The sequence below is a fragment of the Staurois parvus genome, unplaced genomic scaffold, assembly GCF_062004578.1.
Source record: "Staurois parvus isolate SC_StPar_1 unplaced genomic scaffold, SC_StPar_1.0 ptg001783l, whole genome shotgun sequence".
In the NCBI taxonomy this organism is placed as follows: domain Eukaryota; kingdom Metazoa; phylum Chordata; class Amphibia; order Anura; family Ranidae; genus Staurois; species Staurois parvus.
In genome coordinates this window covers 85,876-105,220 of record NW_028319579.1, presented here as the reverse complement: position 1 = coordinate 105,220, position 19,345 = coordinate 85,876, and the positions used below count along the sequence as shown (strand labels likewise).

Below are 19,345 nucleotides of genomic sequence, written 5' to 3'. Positions count from 1 at the left end.
AGACGGGCCCTGGGCGGTCACAAGGGGCCCTGGGGCGGTCACACGGGGCCCTGGGGCGGTCACACAGGGCCCTAGGCAGTCACACGGGCCCTGGGGTGGTCACACGGGGCCCTAGGCGGTCACACGGGCCCTGGGGCGGTCACACGGGGCCCTAGGCGGTCACACGGGGCCCTGAGCGGTCACACGGGCCCTGGGGCGGTCACACGGGGCCCTAGGCGGTCACACGGGGCCCTAGGCGGTCACATGGGGCCCTGAGCGGTCACACGGGCCCTGGGGCGGTCACACGGGGCCCTAGGCGGTCACATGGGGCCCTGAGCGGTCACACGGGCCCTGGGGCAGTCACACGGGGCCCTGGGCGGACACTTGGGGCCCTGAGCAGTCACACGGGGCCCTGGGGCGGTCACACGGGGCCCTGGGGCAGGCACGCAGGGCCCTGGGGCAGTCACACGGGGCCCTGGGCGGTCACACGGGGCCCTAGGCGGTCACACTGGGCCCTGAGTGGTCACACGGGGCCCTGGGCGGTCACACAGGGCCCTGGGTGGTCACACGGGGCCCTGGGGCGGTCGCACGGGGCCCTGGGAGGTAGCATGGGGCCCTGGGCGGTCACACGGGGCCCTGGGACGGTCACACGGGTCTTGGGGCGGTCACACGGACCCTGCGGCGGTCACACCGGGCCCTGGGAGGTCACACGGGGCCCTGGGGCGGTCACACGGGGCCCTAGGCGGTCACACGGGGCCCTGGGAGGTAGCATGGGGCCCTGGGGCGGTCACATGGGGCCCTGGAGCGCAAATCGCAAAAAAAAAAATCGCGAAGCTCGGATTCACATCCATGGATTTTTGCCTGAAGATTTTCTTTCATTGAGATCAATGGTGAGTTGCGTCAGACATGCGATGTGCAGTTGCGGCGTGTGCTGACATTCAATACAGGCTGCATTGCAACACTCAAATCGCACCGCCCAGACAATGCACGTGATTTGCGCAGGAATTCTGTGCGACTCCCGTGTGGCGTCCCGTACTGCACAGGTGTGAATCCAGGTGAAGGTTTGGTGCACTCTAGTGCGACTTTTCATGCGACTCTGGACAAGCCAAGCTGCAGCCCATCTATTGCCACGGCACCCATTCCAACATATGCGACTGAAGTCGCAGCAACTTTAAAAATGGTTCCTGCGCTACTTTGACGCAACTTTCTTGCGACTCGAGAGCCATGGAGCGTAATGAAAGTCACACTAGAAATCATGCGACTTAGCCGGGTTCACACGTGTGGTGCGGGACGCCGCATGGAATCCGCACAGGAATCTCCCTGCATTCCTGTGCAAATCGCATGCGATGTCTGGGCGGTGCGATTGGAGCCGTTCATTTTGAATAGCTCAAACCACAGCACACCCATACCAAAAGGGTGCAGGACCCTTTTTTCGCCGCACCTGAATCAGATCGCACGGGGGGTAATCACACTGCGTTTTGCGAGCCGTTTCGGGGGAGTCGTCATATTAACATTGACACACCCAAATTTGTGCGGGACCCTTCTTTTTGTGAAAATCGCACTGCATTTTGTGAGCTGTTTTGGGGTGTCGGTAATTCAACATTGACACCCGCAGCAGATCGCATGAGCCGAGTGCACAGGATTCGCTGCGTTTCCCGCATCACCTATAGGTGAACCTAGGCTCCGGCTTCATTTAGCCTAGGTGCACATGATGCGTTTTATGCATTCCAGTGCGTTTTTTATGCATTCCAGTACATTTTTATGCATTCCAGTGCGTTTTTAATGCATTCCAGTGCATTTTTATGCATTCCAGTGCGTTTTTAATGCATTCCAGTGCGTTTTTATGCATTCCAGTGCCTTTTATATGCATTCCAGTGCGTTTTATGCATTCCAGTACATTTTTATGCATTCCAGTGCGTTTTATGCATTCCAGTGCGTTTTTAATGCATTCCAGTACGTTTTTTTATGCATTCCAGTGCGTTTTTATGCATTCCAGTGCGTTTTTAATGCATTCCAGTGCATTTTTATGCATTCCAGTGCGTTTTTAATGCATTCCAGTGCGTTTTTATGCATTCCAGTACATTTTTATGCATTCCAGTGCGTTTTTATGTATTCCAGTACGTTTTTTATGCATTCCAGTGCGTTTTATGCATTCCAGTGCGTTTTTATGCATTCCAGTACGTTTTTTTATGCATTCCAGTGCATTTTTATGCATTCCAGTGCGTTTTTTATGCATTCCAGTACGTTTTTTTATGCATTCCAGTGCATTTTTATGCATTCCAGTGCGTTTTTTATGCATTCCAGTACGTTTTTTATACATTCCAGTGCATTTTTCCCCTTTTTGTCTTCAATTAAAATAGGTACATGTGCGTTCCAATGCGTTTTTGATGTGTTTTACCGCGTTCCAGTACAGTTCTGTGCAGAAAAAAATGCAGCCTCTTCTACTATTTTTCTGCAACCAGAACGCACCAGAACTGCAAGCGCTGATGTGAACGATGACACGGACAACCCTATTACCGACTTTCTGTGCGTTTTGGATGCAACTGAAACGCATGGAGTGTGAACCGGCCCCTAATAGGGACATGTGCATTCCAGTGCGTTTTTGGTGCGTTCCGGTGTTTTTGATGCGTTTTACGTTCCAGTACAGTTCTGTGCAGGAAAAATGCAGAATGTTCTACTTTTTTTTTCTGCAACGCGCCAGGACTGCGAGCGCTGATGTGAACGATGACACTGACCGCCATATCACCGACTTTCTGTGCATTTTGGATGCAGGAAAACAACTGAACCGCATGGAGCGTGAACCGGCCCTGACTTTTCCAAACACCATGTGGTTTGGCGCATGCGTTTTCAGATGCGTGGGGGTGCCACTAAAAATCAAGCGCATCGCTGCGCATCTGCTAAAGGAAAGCGTGTTTCTGTGCATGCGGGAAAGTGCACATTTTTACGCATTTCCAAAACGCATAGATGCGACCCGAGCCTTACCGGTGAGAAAAAAAAAGATCAAAAAATAAATTGCTTATAAAACAAAATCGTTTTGCCGGAAGCGGATCTTTTGGCGAGATTTTTGGCGTTCTCCTCGGCCGCCGCTTTGTTACTTTGTTTTGTTATTTTGTTTCCTGTTTGTTATACTTTGTAAATATTTTTAAAACAGAGGTCAGTATATGATCCGCCCCCCCAGGACGTAATAACGGCCCACCAGACACGCCGGGGGCTCGCTGTCCCCCAAACGCCCGAATTGCGATTATTTAGACGGCGGGGTTAGTGGCATCCTGAGGGCGAGGAAGGCGGGGCCAGCCTGGGGCAATACCGGATGGATTGATCATCCCCCCCCACCGCCAAATGACCCCTCGCTAACCTCTTGTCCTGACCCCAATGGGCCCGTCTTTCCTGGAGGTGAATAGACGGGACCCCCGCGTGCTGCCGAGTGAACGATGCGTCCGGATTCCTCCGGGACCACCAATGAGAGTCCCCGCCCTGCGTCGTCCAATCATCTTTCTTCTATTCTGCGTCATGTTGGGGAAGATTTCAGGTCTGGATGATACATTGTAACGCATTGCTTTCCTGGATCTGTATGCAGCCAAATGCAGCGGGGGAATGGCGCCCCCCATGTGCGATTCCAGTACCGCGCTCAAAGCGCCCTGCCGTTGCGAACGCTAACAGCACCCAAACGCAGTTCGCAAACACAGTGGGCACCAAATCGCATGAAAATGTGTGATTTTGGTGCAGCACGTTTTGGAAAGGTAGTGCATGCGCTACTTCTAGTGCCCGGTCACACCGCTGCGATTTCAGGTGCGAATTTAAATCATATCTAACGAATGTCAGGGTCTTAACATGTGCGTTTTGCTGCAGTGCGATTTCTACAGTAGTTCTTGCGTGACTTTTTCTGCAGTTTATTGCAACATCACATACATAGTAGGAAGGAAAAATCGCACTGCAAAAATCGCAAGAAAAAATTTGCAAGTCGTCAATGAAGTCTTCAGAAACCGCACACAAATTGCATGATTTTAAAAACGCAGTAGCGTGACCGGTGACTGCTGTGGCCCGCTGCGATTTGAGCCCCGGTTCACACTGTCACGTTGCATGCGACTCGCACAGTAATGGCACCGCATCGTGCGGTGCGATTTGATCCCATCGTTATGTATGGCTCAATTCTCACCACACCCGCATGAAAAAGGTGCAGGCACAGTATTTTTTTCAACAACGCGGCAAACTGCAACGTCTGAAAAGCATTGTCACCCTTAAAAAGTCCAGGAGCCCCTTTCAGGGCGATAAGGTTTGCCGCGATCGCAGCGCGGTTTATCGTGCGACAACCACAGCACGTCTTTAGGTGCTGTTAAAACCAATGGCATCTGTAATTTGCGTTGTGCGATTTGTCATTCCACCGGAGCGTTGGGAAATGGCGGGCAGAATTGCGACGACTTAAGCTGCCCGGGTGTGAATGCGGCCTTGAGGCTCCCTTGGTACTGTGACGCACGACGGCGGACGTTGCATTACATGCATTGGGCAGCAAATGGACTTCCCTACGCATGACAAATGCACCAAAGTAGCTCTTGTAGCCTTTTGAGGCAGAATTCACATCTGCATTTTTCCTGCGGCACCCCAAACGCAGCCAGAGCTCAATGCCTGAAAAAGGCGCAGACGCATGCTTGGTGCATGTAGGGAAGCCTATTCAAGTTCATGGGTCGCTCTATGTGTGTCGCACAGAAACATGCGAAAAAAGCACGCGTTCACACACCACGCCTACGAATGGGACCCAAGTGTCCGGTCATACCAGTACCAGCAAATCGCAAATGTTAAGACGCCGACATTCACATTCATTAGATGCGATCTCAGGTGCGATTTCAAATCCCAAATTGCACCTCAAATTGCATCAAATGAATGTAAATGTCGGCGTCTTAACATTTGCGATTTGCTGCGGCGCGATTTCTAAAGTAGTCCTTGCGTGACTTTTCTGCAGTTTCGTGGCAATTTTACATACATAGAATAGAATGGAAATCGCGCTGCAAGAAATCGTTGAAAATCTTCGCAAGTCGCAATAAATTCTTTAGAAACCGCACACAAATTGCATGATTTCAAATCGCCGCGGTGCGACCGGTGACTAAGTCTTGTATTAAAACCCCCCCAGGTGTGAATGCAGCCCAAGGTTTCACTTTATCGCTTGGACAACACTTTGAAGGTCATCTCCAGGACCTCCCGTCATCCCCATTACGGACCTCCCGTCATCCCCATTATGGATCTCCCGTCATCTCCAGGACCTCCCGTCATCCCCATTACGGACCTCCCGTCATCTCCAGGACCTCCCATCATCCCCAGGACCTCCCATCATCCCCATTACAGACCTCCCGTTATCCCCAGGACAACACTTTAAAGGTCATCTCCAGGACCTCCATCATCCCCATTATAGACCTCCCGTCATCTCCAGGACCTCCTGTCATCTCCAGAACCTCCCGTCATCTCCAGGACCTCCCGTCATCCCCATTACGGACCTCCCGTCATCCCCATTACGGACCTCTTGTCATCCCCATTATGGACCTCCCGTCATCTCCAGGACCTCCTGTCATCTCCAGAACCTCCCGTCATCTCCAGGACCTCCCGTCATCCCCATTACGGACCTCCCGTCATCCCCATTACGGACCTCACGTCATCTCCAGGACCTCCCATCATCCCCATTACGGACCTCCCGTCATCTCCAGGACCTCCCATCATCCCCAGGACCTCCCATCATCCCCATTACGGACCTCCCGTCATCCCCAGGACAACACTTTGAAGATCATCTGCAGGACCTCCCGTCATCTCCAGGACCTCTCGCTATCCCCCTTATGGACCTCCCGTCATCTCCAGGACCTCCTGTCATCTCCAGAACCTCCCGTCATCTCCAGGGCCTCCCATCATCCCCATTATGGACCTCCCGTCATCCCCATTACGGACCTCCCGTCATCCCCATTACGGACCGCTCGTCATCCCCATTACGGACCTCCCGTCATCTCCAGGACCTCCCGTCATCCCCATTACGGACCTCCCGTCATCTCCAGGACTTCCCATCATCCCCAGGGCCACCCATCATTTCCATTACGGACCTCCCGTCATCCCCACTACGGACCTCCTGTCATCCCCATTACGGACCTCCCGTCATCTCCAGGACCTCCCGTCATCCCCATTACGGACCTCCCGTCATCCCCATTACGGACCTCCCGTCATCTCCAGGACCTCCCGTCATACCCATTACGGACCTCCCGTCATCTCCAGGACCTCCCGTCATCCCCATTACGGACCTCCCATCATCTCCATTACGGACCTCCCGTCATCCCCAGGACCTCCCGTCATCCCCATTACGGACCTCCCGTCATCCGCAGGACCTCCCGTCATCCCCATTACGGACCTCCTGTCATCCCCATTACGGACCTCCCGTCGTCTCCAAGACCTCCTGTCATCTCCAGGACCTCCAGTCACAAAGCCAAATTACAGACCTCCCGTTATCCCCAGGACAACACTTTAAAGGTCATCTCCAGGACCTCCCATCATCCCCATTATAGACCTCCCGTCATCTCCAGGACCTCCTGTCATCTCCAGAACCTCCCGTCATCTCCAGGACCTCCCGTCATCCCCATTACGGACCTCCCGTCATCCCCATTACGGACCTCTTGTCATCCCCATTATGGACCTCCCGTCATCTCCAGGACCTCCTGTCATCTCCAGAACCTCCCGTCATCTCCAGGACCTCCCGTCATCCCCATTACGGACCTCCCGTCATCCCCATTACGGACCTCTTGTCATCCCCATTATGGACCTCCCGTCATCTCCAGGACCTCCTGTCATCTCCAGAACCTCCCGTCATCTCCAGGACCTCCCGTCATCCCCATTACGGACCTCCCGTCATCCCCATTACCGACCTCACGTCATCTCCAGGACCTCCCATCATCCCCATTACGGACCTCCCGTCATCTCCAGGACCTCCCATCATCCCCAGGACCTCCCATCATCCCCATTACGGACCTCCCGTCATCCCCAGGACAACACTTTGAAGATCATCTGCAGGACCTCCCGTCATCTCCAGGACCTCTTGCTATCCCCCTTATGAACCTCCCGTCATCTGTACAGGCAGGGGCCCGGGACCCTCCACCACGGCTGCACTGGAATGCTGGGAACTGGATACAGAGCAAGAGAATCCCTCCCAGACACTGCGGGGTCACAGCGCCCAGAAGTCATGGAGTATGGGGGGGGGGCGCTGCAGTAGGACACCCCCTGCTGGTATAGGCACTGAAGGAGCCTAGGTCCAAGAGCTTACAATCTAAGAAAGCGATTTTGTTGCGGCTCCTAACTCTGCTCTGTGCAGGGGCGGACTGACCATTCCCGCACTGCCCGATTGCCCGGGGTCAGTATGGGGCCCCATGAGATGCCCCTGGTACCTTTCATAGGCTTTTTTGGGTTTGGGCAAGGACACAGGGGCTCCATGATCCCCTATTACCCGGGGGCCCCATGAGTTGTCAGTCCATCCCTGGGTTTGAGTGTGGGAAAGGACACAGGGGCCCCATGACTTCCTATTGCCCGGGGGCCCCATGAGTTGTCAGTCCACCCCTGGGTTTGAGTGTGGAAAGGACACAGGGGCCCCATGATTTCCTATTGCTCGGGGGCCCCATGAGTTGTCAGTCTACCCCTGGCTCTGTGTGAAGCAAATCTTCGCTCCTCTATTCCTCCCGAAGCCCAAAATCCAGAAAGAAGACGTTAAATAATGTATTCCCCGATGCAGTCAGGGAGTGGTCTGTGCGTCAGCATGTGTGGCGTGATTGGGCGCATGCGGTGGGTGAGATTGGACGCATGTGCGCGGGTGAGATTGGACGCATGTGCGCGGGTGAGATTGGACGCACGTACGCGTAATTGTACGGAGGATCCTGTGAAATAAATCGTCCGTAGTGCCACGCATAGGTCTGCACACACATCCACAGGGCTGAGATGTCAGGCGGCTGTCAGTGTGTGGTGAGGCCCCCGGTCACACCCGAGCGATTTTTAGCGCGTGACGCGCGACGAACTGGAAGAAAAAAATCAATTATTCTCAGTGGATTCGGTTCACATCTTCACTCCAAGTCCTGAAACATTTTTGTTTTCCCTCGCTGAAATAGGGCAGATTTGCAAATTTTTTTGCACTTTTCATTATTATCATTATTATCATTATTATCATTATTATCATTATTATCGTACGCGATTTATCATTTCGCAGCACTTTACAACAAAATGGCGGACAGTACGGCTACAATAAAAAAAATGAATACAGGAGGGACCAGAGGGCCCAGCTCATTAGAGCTTACAAATACCTCCACAGAAATGAACGGAAATGCGTTTCTCTGCTGAAATTATTCATAATTTAAAAATAATAATAATAAATTTAAAAGAAATACACAATTAAAATTAATTAAATTAAAAAAAAATAGGCCCTAACCTTTATCCCCTAACCCTAAGAAACTTGAAATAAATGATTAATCATCATCATCATCATCAAAAAAATAAAATAAATGAATACATTTAAAATAAATACACAAATAAAAATAATCATAAATTTAAAAAAATGAAATCAATGAATAATATTTAATAATAAATAAATAATAACCCCCCCAACCCTAAAAAAAAAAAAAAAAAAGAATAATGACCCTCTGTTTCCTATTTCCAAATTGTATTGTAACTGTACTGTCTGCCTTCATTTTGTAAAGCGCTGCGCAAATTGTTGGCACTATAAAAATCCTGTATAATAATAATAATAATAATTATTATTATTATCATTAATGGATTACCACCCTAACAAAAAATAAATAAAAAATAATAATACTAATAAAAATAAAAAAAATCAATGTATTTATTTTTTGTTAGGGTGGTAATCCATTAATGATAATAATAATAATTATTATTATTATACAGGATTTTTATAGTGCCAACAGTTTGCGCAGCGCTTTACAAAATGAAGGCAGACAGTACAGTTACAATACAATTTGGAAATAGGAAACAGAGGGTCATTATTCATTTATTTATTTTTTTAGGGTTGGGGGGGGTTAATTATTATTTATTTATTATTACATATTATTCATTGATTTCATTTTTTTTTAAATTTATGATTATTTTTATATGTGTATTTATTTTAAATGTATTAATTTATTTTTTTTTTTTTTTTAGGGTTAGGGGGGTTAATTATTATTTATTTATTATTACATATTCATTGATTTTTTTTTTAATTTATGATTATTTTTGATTATTTATTTTAAATGTATTTATTTATTTATTTTTATGATGATTAATCATTTGTTTAAAGTTTCTTAGGGTTAGGGGATAAAGATTAGGGCTTATTGTTTTTTTTTTTTATTAAATGTTATTCGTTTATTTTATTATTTATTCATTTTTAATTATTTGTGTGTTTTATTAATTATTAATAACCCCCCCCCCCCCAAAAAAAAAGACCATAAACTATTACTCCCTCACCCCAATCTCTGATCCTAATCCTATCCTTAACAGAAAAAATAAATATAATAAAAATAATAAATGAAAGCTAATGGAAAACCTAAAAAAGGCTAAAAAAAACTTAGCAGCAAATGACGCAACAGATGATATTTTTCTCGCATTTTCCTCTGTATTATAGCGCTGAGGTTCTGGATTTACGATTGGCCGCAGGCACATAAAAGAATGATTTGCATGGCTCCGCCCACTATCCTGAATTGAGGAATAATCTCATGTTTTGGGTCTGTGTTGGACCTCCTGTGTATAGAAAGGCTCCATTGTGCACCTCAGTATTCGATATTAAAGGCGTAATCCCCACCAATCACGTTCGGATAATCGCCTTCTACAAATGTGCGCACGTGTCACCGATTCTCCACGAGTAAACTGTAAGCTCCTTTGGGGCCGCAGAGGATGTGAACGGTCCTACAGAAATTGTTGGCACAATATATATCAATAAAGTTTTAAAAAAAATGGTTTGTAACAATATGAAACCAGCATGCTGTGAATGAAGCTTCTTAAAGGGACCTTCTCGCTATAACTGGAGCCAGGTGGGATAAGTGAGCTCCAAAAGCAATAATTCCCAGCCGGGATCTCTGACTGCTCATGTCTCAGCTCCTCATGGTACATCCCAGAAAAGATGGTGGGAACTCCCAGCGGGTGTACAGACTCGGGAACTCGGCACAGGGATGGTGGGAACCCCTCATAATGGGCACAGCGGGTGTACAGACCTGGAAACTCAGCACAGGGATGGTGGAACCCCTCATAATGGGCACAGCGCGTGTACAGACCCGGGAACTCAGCACAGGGATGGTGGGAACTCCTCATAATGGGCACAGCGGGTGTACAGACCTGGAAACTCAGCACAGGGATGGTGGAACCCCTCATAACGGGCACAGCAGGTGTACAGACCTGGAAACTCAGCACAGGGATGGTGGGAACTCCTCATAATGGGCACAGCGGGTGTACAGACCTGGGAACTCAGCACAGGCATGGTGGGAACCCCTCACAACGGGCACAGCGGGCATACAGACCCGGGAACTCAGCACAGGGATGGTGGGAACCCCTCATAACGGGCACAGCAGGTGTACAGACCCGGGAACTCAGCACAGGGATGGTGGGAACCCCTCATAATGGGAAATATCAGACTTGGGTCTTGGTCCTTTAATCTCAGGTTACAAAGCGATCCAACGTCCTCCCGTGTATCTGAGCTCTCAGGTTGCTGGGCTCGTGGGCTTGCGATCTAATGCTGCAAATCTCCGCTCTCCCTCTTGCCCCCCCCAGGAGCTCACAGTCGCCCGTCAGGCCGTAGGGTGGGCCGGCGGTGACAGGAGCGGCGGCTCTCAGATAATCCCCGGCGTGGGGTCCCCGCGGCCCTTCACATGCCAAATACTTCAGCAGATCAGAGCTGCAGCTTGAGCAGTCGGCTAATTTCGCTGCTCCGTGTACAAGAGATCCTGCGCCCCCCTCTGAGATCCTGCGCCCCCCCCCCCGGGGTAATCCTGGCTTAGCTGGGCGCTGACCCCCCGCAGAATGCAGTCGCCACTTAAAGACGCAGGAGCCGGGATTGTCTTCCTCCGGCACAGAATGGAACGACCTCTTCATTGTGTTCTTCCACTTCAATACGCCGGAGGAGCGAGCAGCTGGAGGAAACCGACAAAATGGCGAAACCCATCCTGCACTTCTCCCACCCATCCTGCACTTGTCCCACCCATCCTGCACTTCTCCCACCCATCCTGCACTTGTCCCACCCGTCCTGCACTTCTCCCACCCATCCTGCACTTGTGCCAACCATCCTGCGCTTCTCCCACCCATCCTGCACTTCTCCCACCCATTCTGCGCTTCTCCCACCCATCCTGCACTTCTCCAACCCATCCTGCACTTCTCCCACCCATCCTGCACTTGTCCCACCCATCCTGCACTTGTCCCACCCATCCTGCGCTTTTCCCACCCATCCTGCGCTTCTCCCACCCATCCTGCGCCCGACCCACCCATCCTGCACTTGTCCCACCCATCCTGCACTTGTGCCAACCATCCTGCGCTTCTCCCACCCATCCTGCGCTTCTCCCACCCGACCTGCGCCCGACCCACCCATCCTGCACTTGTCCCACCCATCCTGCACTTGTGCCAACCATCCTGCGCTTCTCCCACCCATCCTGCGCTTCTCCCACCCGTCCTGCGCTTCTCCCACCCATCCTGAACTTGTGCCAACCATCCTGCGCTTCTCCCACCCGTCCTGCGCCCGACCCACCCATCCTGCGCCCGGCCCACCCGTCCTGCGCTTCTCCCACCCGTCCCGCGCCCGGCCCACCCATCCTGCGCTTCTCCCACCCGTCTTGCGCCCGGTACACCCATCCTGAGCCTGCACTGGATCGCTCCCCAGCGCGCACAGGTAGTGAATGCGGCCAGCCCACCCATCCTGCGCCGGCCCACCTGTCCTGCACCCGTCCCACCTGTCCTGCACCCGTCCCACCCGTCCTGCGCTTGTCCCACCCATCCTGTGTCCATCCCACCCTTCCTGCGCTTGTCGTGCCCATCCCACCCATCCTGCACCCGGCCCACCCGTCCTGCGCTTGTCCCACCCATCCTGCGCTTGTCTCGCCCGCTTTATATCAAAGATCCGGCCCATGTACATAAACGGCCGGATGGAAGCAGTGCAGGAGTGGGTGGCCATTTATAAAACAGCCCCCGCATTCACTGCCTGTGCGCGCTGGGGAGCGATCCGGTGCCCGCTGTGTCCGGAGGACACTGATTGCCGTATGGGACTTCTGTGCGAGGTCCTGATTCATGTGATCACTGATTGGCCAATCAGTGATCACATGAAGGGTAGTAAGTAAGATGTCACTTCAGACATCATTGCTTACTAATAGTAATCTGTGAATGATCACAGAGATCACATGGTACAGGGTTATTCACAACAGCCTTGTACCATGTGACAAGCTGTGACCAATCACAGCTCTCACAGTATTTCTCAATAGCTGAAAGAATGCAGTCAGAGAGGAGAAATGATTTATTTTACAGCCTTTATGGGTGTAAAAGCAACCAGTGTAAAAAAAAGAAAAAAAAAATCATCATCCCCCACAAGTAGTAACCATGGTGACACTGTACTGCTAAGATGAAGGTATGTAAAAAAAAAACCCCAAAAAATAGCAAAAACCAATAATAATAAAAAAAATAAAATAAATGTAAAAAGTTTTTTTTAGAAAAATTATAAATTTTTGGTTATAAACTAATTTGTTTTTTTTTTTTTTAATAGATGAATACATTTTTTAAAGATTTATGAAGAAAGATTATTTATTTGCAAAATTTTATAAGAAAAACACTTTTTTTTCAAAATTTTTGGACTTTTTAATTTATATAGCAAAAAAAAATAAAAATCCCAGCGGTGAATAAATACCACCAAAATAAAGTTTTATCTGTCTCAAACAAATGCTAAAATATTCATACGATTACAGTGTTGCATGACCGCGCAATTGTCATTCAATGTGTGACAGCGCTGAAAGCTGAAAATTGGCCTGGACAGGAAGAGGGTGAAAGTGTCCGGACTGGAAGGGGGGGGGGAAGTGTCTGGACTGGAAGGGGGGGAAGTGTCCGGACTGGAAGGGGGTGAAAGTGTCCGGACTGGAAGGGGGGGGGAAGTGTCTGGACTGGAAGGGGGGGAAGTGTCCGGACTGGAATGGGGGGGGGAAAGTGTCCGGACTGGAAGGGGGGAAAGTGTCTGGACTGGAAGGGGGGGGAAGTGTCCGGACTGGAAGGGGGGAAAGTGTCCGGACTGGAAGGGGGGAAGTGTCCGGACTGGAAGGGGGGAAAGTGTCCGGACTGGAAGGGGGGAAAGTGTCCGGACTGGAAGGGGGGGGAAGTGTCCGGACTGGAAGTGGTGAATAAAATGAAATCATCATTTATATACTGCATTATGTAGTTACGGGTTGCGGAGCGGAGGCGTGCGTTTGAAGACGCCGATGGAATCAGAAGTTTTTTTTTTTTTTTAAGTCCGCAAACGTGGAAACTACAACGAAAAACCCGTAAGTGATCACAAAAAATGTGCAAGTGCGAACACCACACGAAAAAGTGCACTTAGGGGTGTGTTTGTCCTACCCCCGAAAGGGTTGGACCGTTCGCCTGATCCCCCGGGGCACGAAGCTCCTGACAGGGACAAGGTTCCCATTTGGTCCTCCTGGCCTGGTGGACCACCGTTCCTTATGCCCAGCCGAAGCCGGACATCCAGTACTAGGCAAGGGGGTTCTCCGGAAGAGAAAGCCCCCTAGGGATCAGGGGAGGAAGGAACCGAAGGGCCACACATCCTCCCCCTAGACTTCAGGGTAGGCCCGAGGACCCACACCCTCCATCCGTGAAAAACACACACATAAGTAAAGTAAAAAGTGACAAAACATGGGAGTGCATAATAAATAAGGTAAAGATAAAGTAAAGAAAAAAATAAAAAAGTGGTACGGTGCCGAATTGTGCACAGACCGGGCCCTGAGGCCCGTAGCAAAAATTGCCCCGGACTTAGCCAAAAGACCTGGTCCTTAGGGCGCTGTGCAAAAAGAGGTGAAAAAACAGTGGCCATGTGTCATCTTCACACCGTGGGGTCCCACACCCAAGTGTTACTAGTGACACCCCTGAGAGCGTCTTCCCCAGGGGGCACTGAGTTTGCGGACTTTTTGCGTCCCCAGCCCCAGGCCAGACCAAGGTAGATCCGTCCAAATCAGGAGGTACTGGGTCTTTCCAGTCTTCCCAGAGGAATTACTCCCGGGGCCCCAGCTTAACTCGTGGCGCTCCCCGGTTTCTGTCCCTCCGGTACTAGCCTTCCGGACCCCCATCATTCCAGTGAGGGTACTATACAACAGCCATCCCCGCAAAGCTAGAATGGCCGGGAGCACCCCCACTGGACACTGATAAGAACAGATACTACACTTGATCTTAGCCAAAAGGCCGAGAAGCCAATGGAATCAGAAGTGATCGCCGTGCTCAGCCAATGGAAACGTTGGCTTTAGATATACTTTGTAAATGTTTTTAGGGACAGAACACGGCCGGGTACATTTATTGTGTGTAGCTCAGCGGCGATGCGTCTCTGGAGGTCTGGGGTGGACATAGTGCAGAAATGTAATCGTTTAATTGAAATCCGCAGCATTCGGATTCTGGAACCCTCGCAGAGTTCCGTGGCCGGCGGAGCGGAACGCATGTCCTGTGACACAGCAGGTGGATTAGGGGGCGGACCCAGGTGGGTTTCTGTTTCCTGCTGGTTGCTGTGGAGATAATCCGGCATGAGACCAAAGTCATGGAAGAACCGGTTGGGCAGAAAGTGCTGTGAGACTGGAAATGAAAGGCCGGGGAGGGTGAAATACAAGACACCAATAATCCGGAGCTTTCTATGTTTATAATCATCTCTTCCAACCCGTCATCGGATCTGTCATCGCAAGAATGTCAATTTACAGGAGGCGGGAGAATTAGGGTGCCCAGCTGGAATGGAGAATTGAGGTGCCCATCTGGACTGTAGATCTAGGATGCCCAACCGGATTGCAGAATTAGGGAGCCCACCCAAACTGTAGAATTAAGGTGCCCATCTGGACTGTAGATCTAGGATGCCCAACTGGAATGGAGAATTAGGGTGTCCACCTGGAATGGAGAATTGAGATGCCCATCTGTACTGTAGATCTAGGATGCCCAACTGGAATGGAGAATTAGGGTGTCCACCTGGAATTGAGATGCCCATCTGGACTGTAGATCTAGGATGCCCAAGTGGATTGTACAATTAGGGTGCCCACCCAAACTGTAGAATTAAGGTGCCCATCTGGACTGTAGATCTAGGATGCCCAACTGGAATGGAGAATTAGGGTGTCCACCTGTAATGGAGAATTGAGATGCCCATCTGGACTGTAGATCTAGGATGCCCAACTGGAATGGAGAATTAGGGTGTCCACCTGGAATGGAGAATTGAGATGCCCATCTGGACTGTAGATCTAGGATGCCCAACTGGAATGGAGAATTAGGGTGTCCACCTGGAATGGAGAATTGAGATGCCCATCTGGACTGTAGATGTAGGATGCCCAACTGGATTGTACAATTAGGGTGCCCACCCAAACTGTATAATTGAGGTGCCCCCCTATATTGTAGAATTGGGGTATCCACCTGAACTGTAGAATTAGGTTACCAACCTGGGCTGTAGAACTAGGGTGTTCTCCTTGACTGTATAACTAGGGTGCCCTCCTTGACTGTAGAATTAGGGTGCCCTCCTGGACTGTAGAATTAGGGTGCCCTCCTGGACTGTAGAATTAGGGTGCCCTCCTGGACTGTAGAATTAGGGTGCCCTCCTTGACTGTAGAATTAGGGTGTCCTCCTGGACTGTAGAACTAGGGTGCCCAATTGGATTGCAGAATTAGGAAGCCCACCTAGACTTTAGAATTAGGGTGTCTTCCTGGATTATAGAGATAGAGTGCCCTCTTGGACTGTAGAATTGGGGTGCCCACCTAGATTGCAGAATTGGCGTATCCACCTGGGCTGTAGAATTAGGGTGCCCTTCTTGACTGTAGAATTAGGGTGCCCCCCTGGACTGTAGAATTAGGGTGCCAGTCTGTAATGTATAATTAGAGAGACCAGCTGGATTGTAGCAATGGGGTGCTCACCTGGACATTAGAATTGGGGTGCCCACCTAGATTGTAGATCTAAGGTGGCCAACTAGATTGTAGAATTAGGCCCTCCTCCCCGAGTGACAGCCACCTACCAAAATACTTATGTTCCGTCCCAATCACTATCAGGTTCTTCATTCTGTAGCCCTGCTGGTGCTGGACGGTCTTGCCGAAAATGGTCTTAGGCACGGCCATCATCTACTGCGTATGCGTGCCACATAGCCCATTTATTCCTATGGCTGGTCCATACTCAGGGTGGCCTCCAGCCATCCAGACGGGTTCAGGTCAAGCCCAAGGACTGAATGAGCAGAACGAATTGCAAAACGAACATTATTTTACCAAAAGTGTAGTTGATGATTGGAACAGACTTCCGGGAGAAGTAGACAGTCTGTCAACAGTAAGGGGATTTAAACGTTCTTGGGACAATCATAGGTCCAGACTCAAGAAAGGTAAAGAAAAGTATAAAAAAAAAAAAAGACCACTTTTGCCTTTACTCTTCTCATCTTCTCTTTGTACATAAGGAGCTGGATGCGGCCTGGACTTATGCAGCAAAGGCTGTGCAATGCCATAAATGGCCGCACAGTGAAGATGTCAAGAACAAAGTTGACGGTGGACACATGGTGGAGAAGGATCTGGGGGGGGGGTCAATGGTGGAGAAGGATCTGGGGGAGGGTCAATGGTGGAGAAGGATCTGGGGGGGGGGTCAATGGTGGAGAAGGATCTGGGGGGTCGATGGTGGAGAAGGATCTGGGGGGGTCAATGGTGGAGAAGGATCTGGGGGGGGGGGTCAATGGTGGAAAAGGATCTGGGGGAATCAATGGTGGAGAAGGATCTGGGGGGTCAATGGTGGAGAAGGATCTGGGGGGTCAATGGTGGAGAAGGATCTGAGGGGGGTCAATGGTGGAGAAGGATCTGGGGGGGTCAATGGTGGAGAAGGATCTGGGGGGGTCAATGGTGGAGAAGGATCTGGGGGGGGTCAATGGTGGAGAAGGATCTGGGGGGGTCAATGGTGGAGAAGGATCTGGGGGGGTCAATGGTGGAGAAGGATCGGGGGGGTCAATGGTGGAGAAGGATCTGGGGGGGTCAATGGTGGAAAAGGATCTGAGGGGGGTCAATGGTGGAAAAGGATCTGGGGGAATCAATGGTGGAGAAGGATCTGGGGGGTCAATGGTGGAGAAGGATCTGGGGGGTCAATAGTGGAGAAGGATCTGGGGGGGGGTCGATGGTGGAGAAGGATCTGGGGGGGGTCAATGGTGGAGAAGGATCTGGGGGGGGGGGGTCAATGGTGGAAAAGGATCTGGGGGAATCAATGGTGGAGAAGGATCTGGGGGGTCAATGGTGGAGAAGGATCTGGGGGGTCAATGGTGGAGAAGGATCTGAGGGGGGTCAATGGTGGAGAAGGATCTGGGGGGGTCAATGGTGGAGAAGGATCTGGGGGGGTCAATGGTGGAGAAGGATCTGGGGGGGGTCAATGGTGGAGAAGGATCTGGGGGGGTCAATGGTGGAGAAGGATCGGGGGGGTCAATGGTGGAGAAGGATCTGGGGGGGTCAATGGTGGAAAAGGATCTGAGGGGGGTCAATGGTGGAAAAGGATCTGGGGGAATCAATGGTGGAGAAGGATCTGGGGGGTCAATGGTGGAGAAGGATCTGGGGGGTCAATGGTGGAGAAGGATCTGAGGGGGGTCAATGGTGGAGAAGGATCTGGGGGGGTCAATGGTGGAGAAGGATCTGAGGGGGGTCAATGGTGGAGAAGGATCTGGGGGGGTCAATGATGGAGAAGGATCTGGGGGGGTCAATGGTGGAGAAGGATCTGGGGGGGTCAATGGTGGAGAAGGATATGGGGGGGTCAATGGTGGAAAAGGATCTGAGGGGGGTCAATGGTGAAGAAGGCTCTGGAGGGATCAATGGTGGAGAAGGATCTGGGAGTTCCAGTAGATCACAAGCTTAATAATGGCAGCAATGCCAAGCTGCGGATTCTAAAGCAAGCAAAATCCTCTCTTGTATTAGGAGAGGTATAGACTCCAGAGAGAGAGATATCACCCCCCCTCCCCCCCCCCCGGGTAAAAATCATTAGTAAGACCTCATCTGGAATATGCAGTTCAGTTTTGGGCTCCAATTCACAATAAGAACATTGGGGAACTGGAGAAAGTACAGAGAAGGGCAACCAAACTGATAAGAGGTATGGAGGAGATCAGCTATGAGGAAAGATTAGAGGAACTGAATGTATTCTCTACTGAGAAGAGGAGATTAGGGGGCATATGATCTCCATGTATAATACATAAGGGGGGATATGATCTCCATGTATAATACATAAGGGGGGATATGATCTCCATGTATAATACATAAGGGGGGATATGATCACCATGTATAATACATAAGGGGGGGATATGATCTCCATGTATAATACATAAGGGGGATATGATCTCCATGTATAATACATAAGGGGGGGATATGATCCATGTATAATACATAAGGGGGGGATATGATCTCCATGTATAATACATAAGGGGGGATATGATCTCCATGTATAATACATAAGGGGGGATATGATCTCCATGTATAATACATAAGGGGGGATATGGTCTCCATGTATAATACATAAGGGGGGATATGATCTCCATGTATAATACATAAGGGGGGATATGATCTCCATGTATAATACATAAGGGGGGATATGATCTCCATGTATAATACATAAGGGGGATATGATCTCCATGTATAATACATAAGGAGGGATATTATCTCTATGTATAATACATAAGGGGGGGATATGATTTCCATGTATAATACATAAGGGAGATATTATCTCTATGTATAATACATAAGGGGGGGATATGATCTCCATGTATAATACATAAGGGGGATATTATCTCTATGTATAATACATAAGGGGGGGATATGATCTCCATGTATAATACATAAGGGGGATATTATCTCTATGTATAATACATAAGGGGGGGATATGATCTCCATGTATAATACATAAGGGGGGATATGATCTCCATGTATAATACATAAGGGGGGATATGATCTCCATGTATAATACATAAGGGGGGATATGATCTCCATGTATAATACATAAGGGGGGATATGATCTCCATGTATAATACATAAGGGGGGATATGATCTCCATGTATAATACATAAGGGGGGGGGGGGGGGATATGATCTCCATGTATAATACATAAGGGGGATATGATCTCCATGTATAATACATAAGGGGGGATATGATCTCCATGTATAATACATAAGGGGGGGATATGATCT

At 49.9% G+C, this 19,345-nt stretch overlaps 1 long non-coding RNA gene and 1 pseudogene across 1 annotated transcript in view; one reads left to right on the top strand and one right to left on the bottom strand.

Annotated features, from left to right (window-relative positions):
- Positions 1-19,345, top strand: part of LOC149434298 (uncharacterized) — a 122,628-nt gene that overhangs the window by 26,731 nt on the left and 76,552 nt on the right. The window lies entirely within an intron of this gene.
- LOC149434299 (U2 spliceosomal RNA) lies at positions 14,282-14,397 on the bottom strand (annotated as a pseudogene).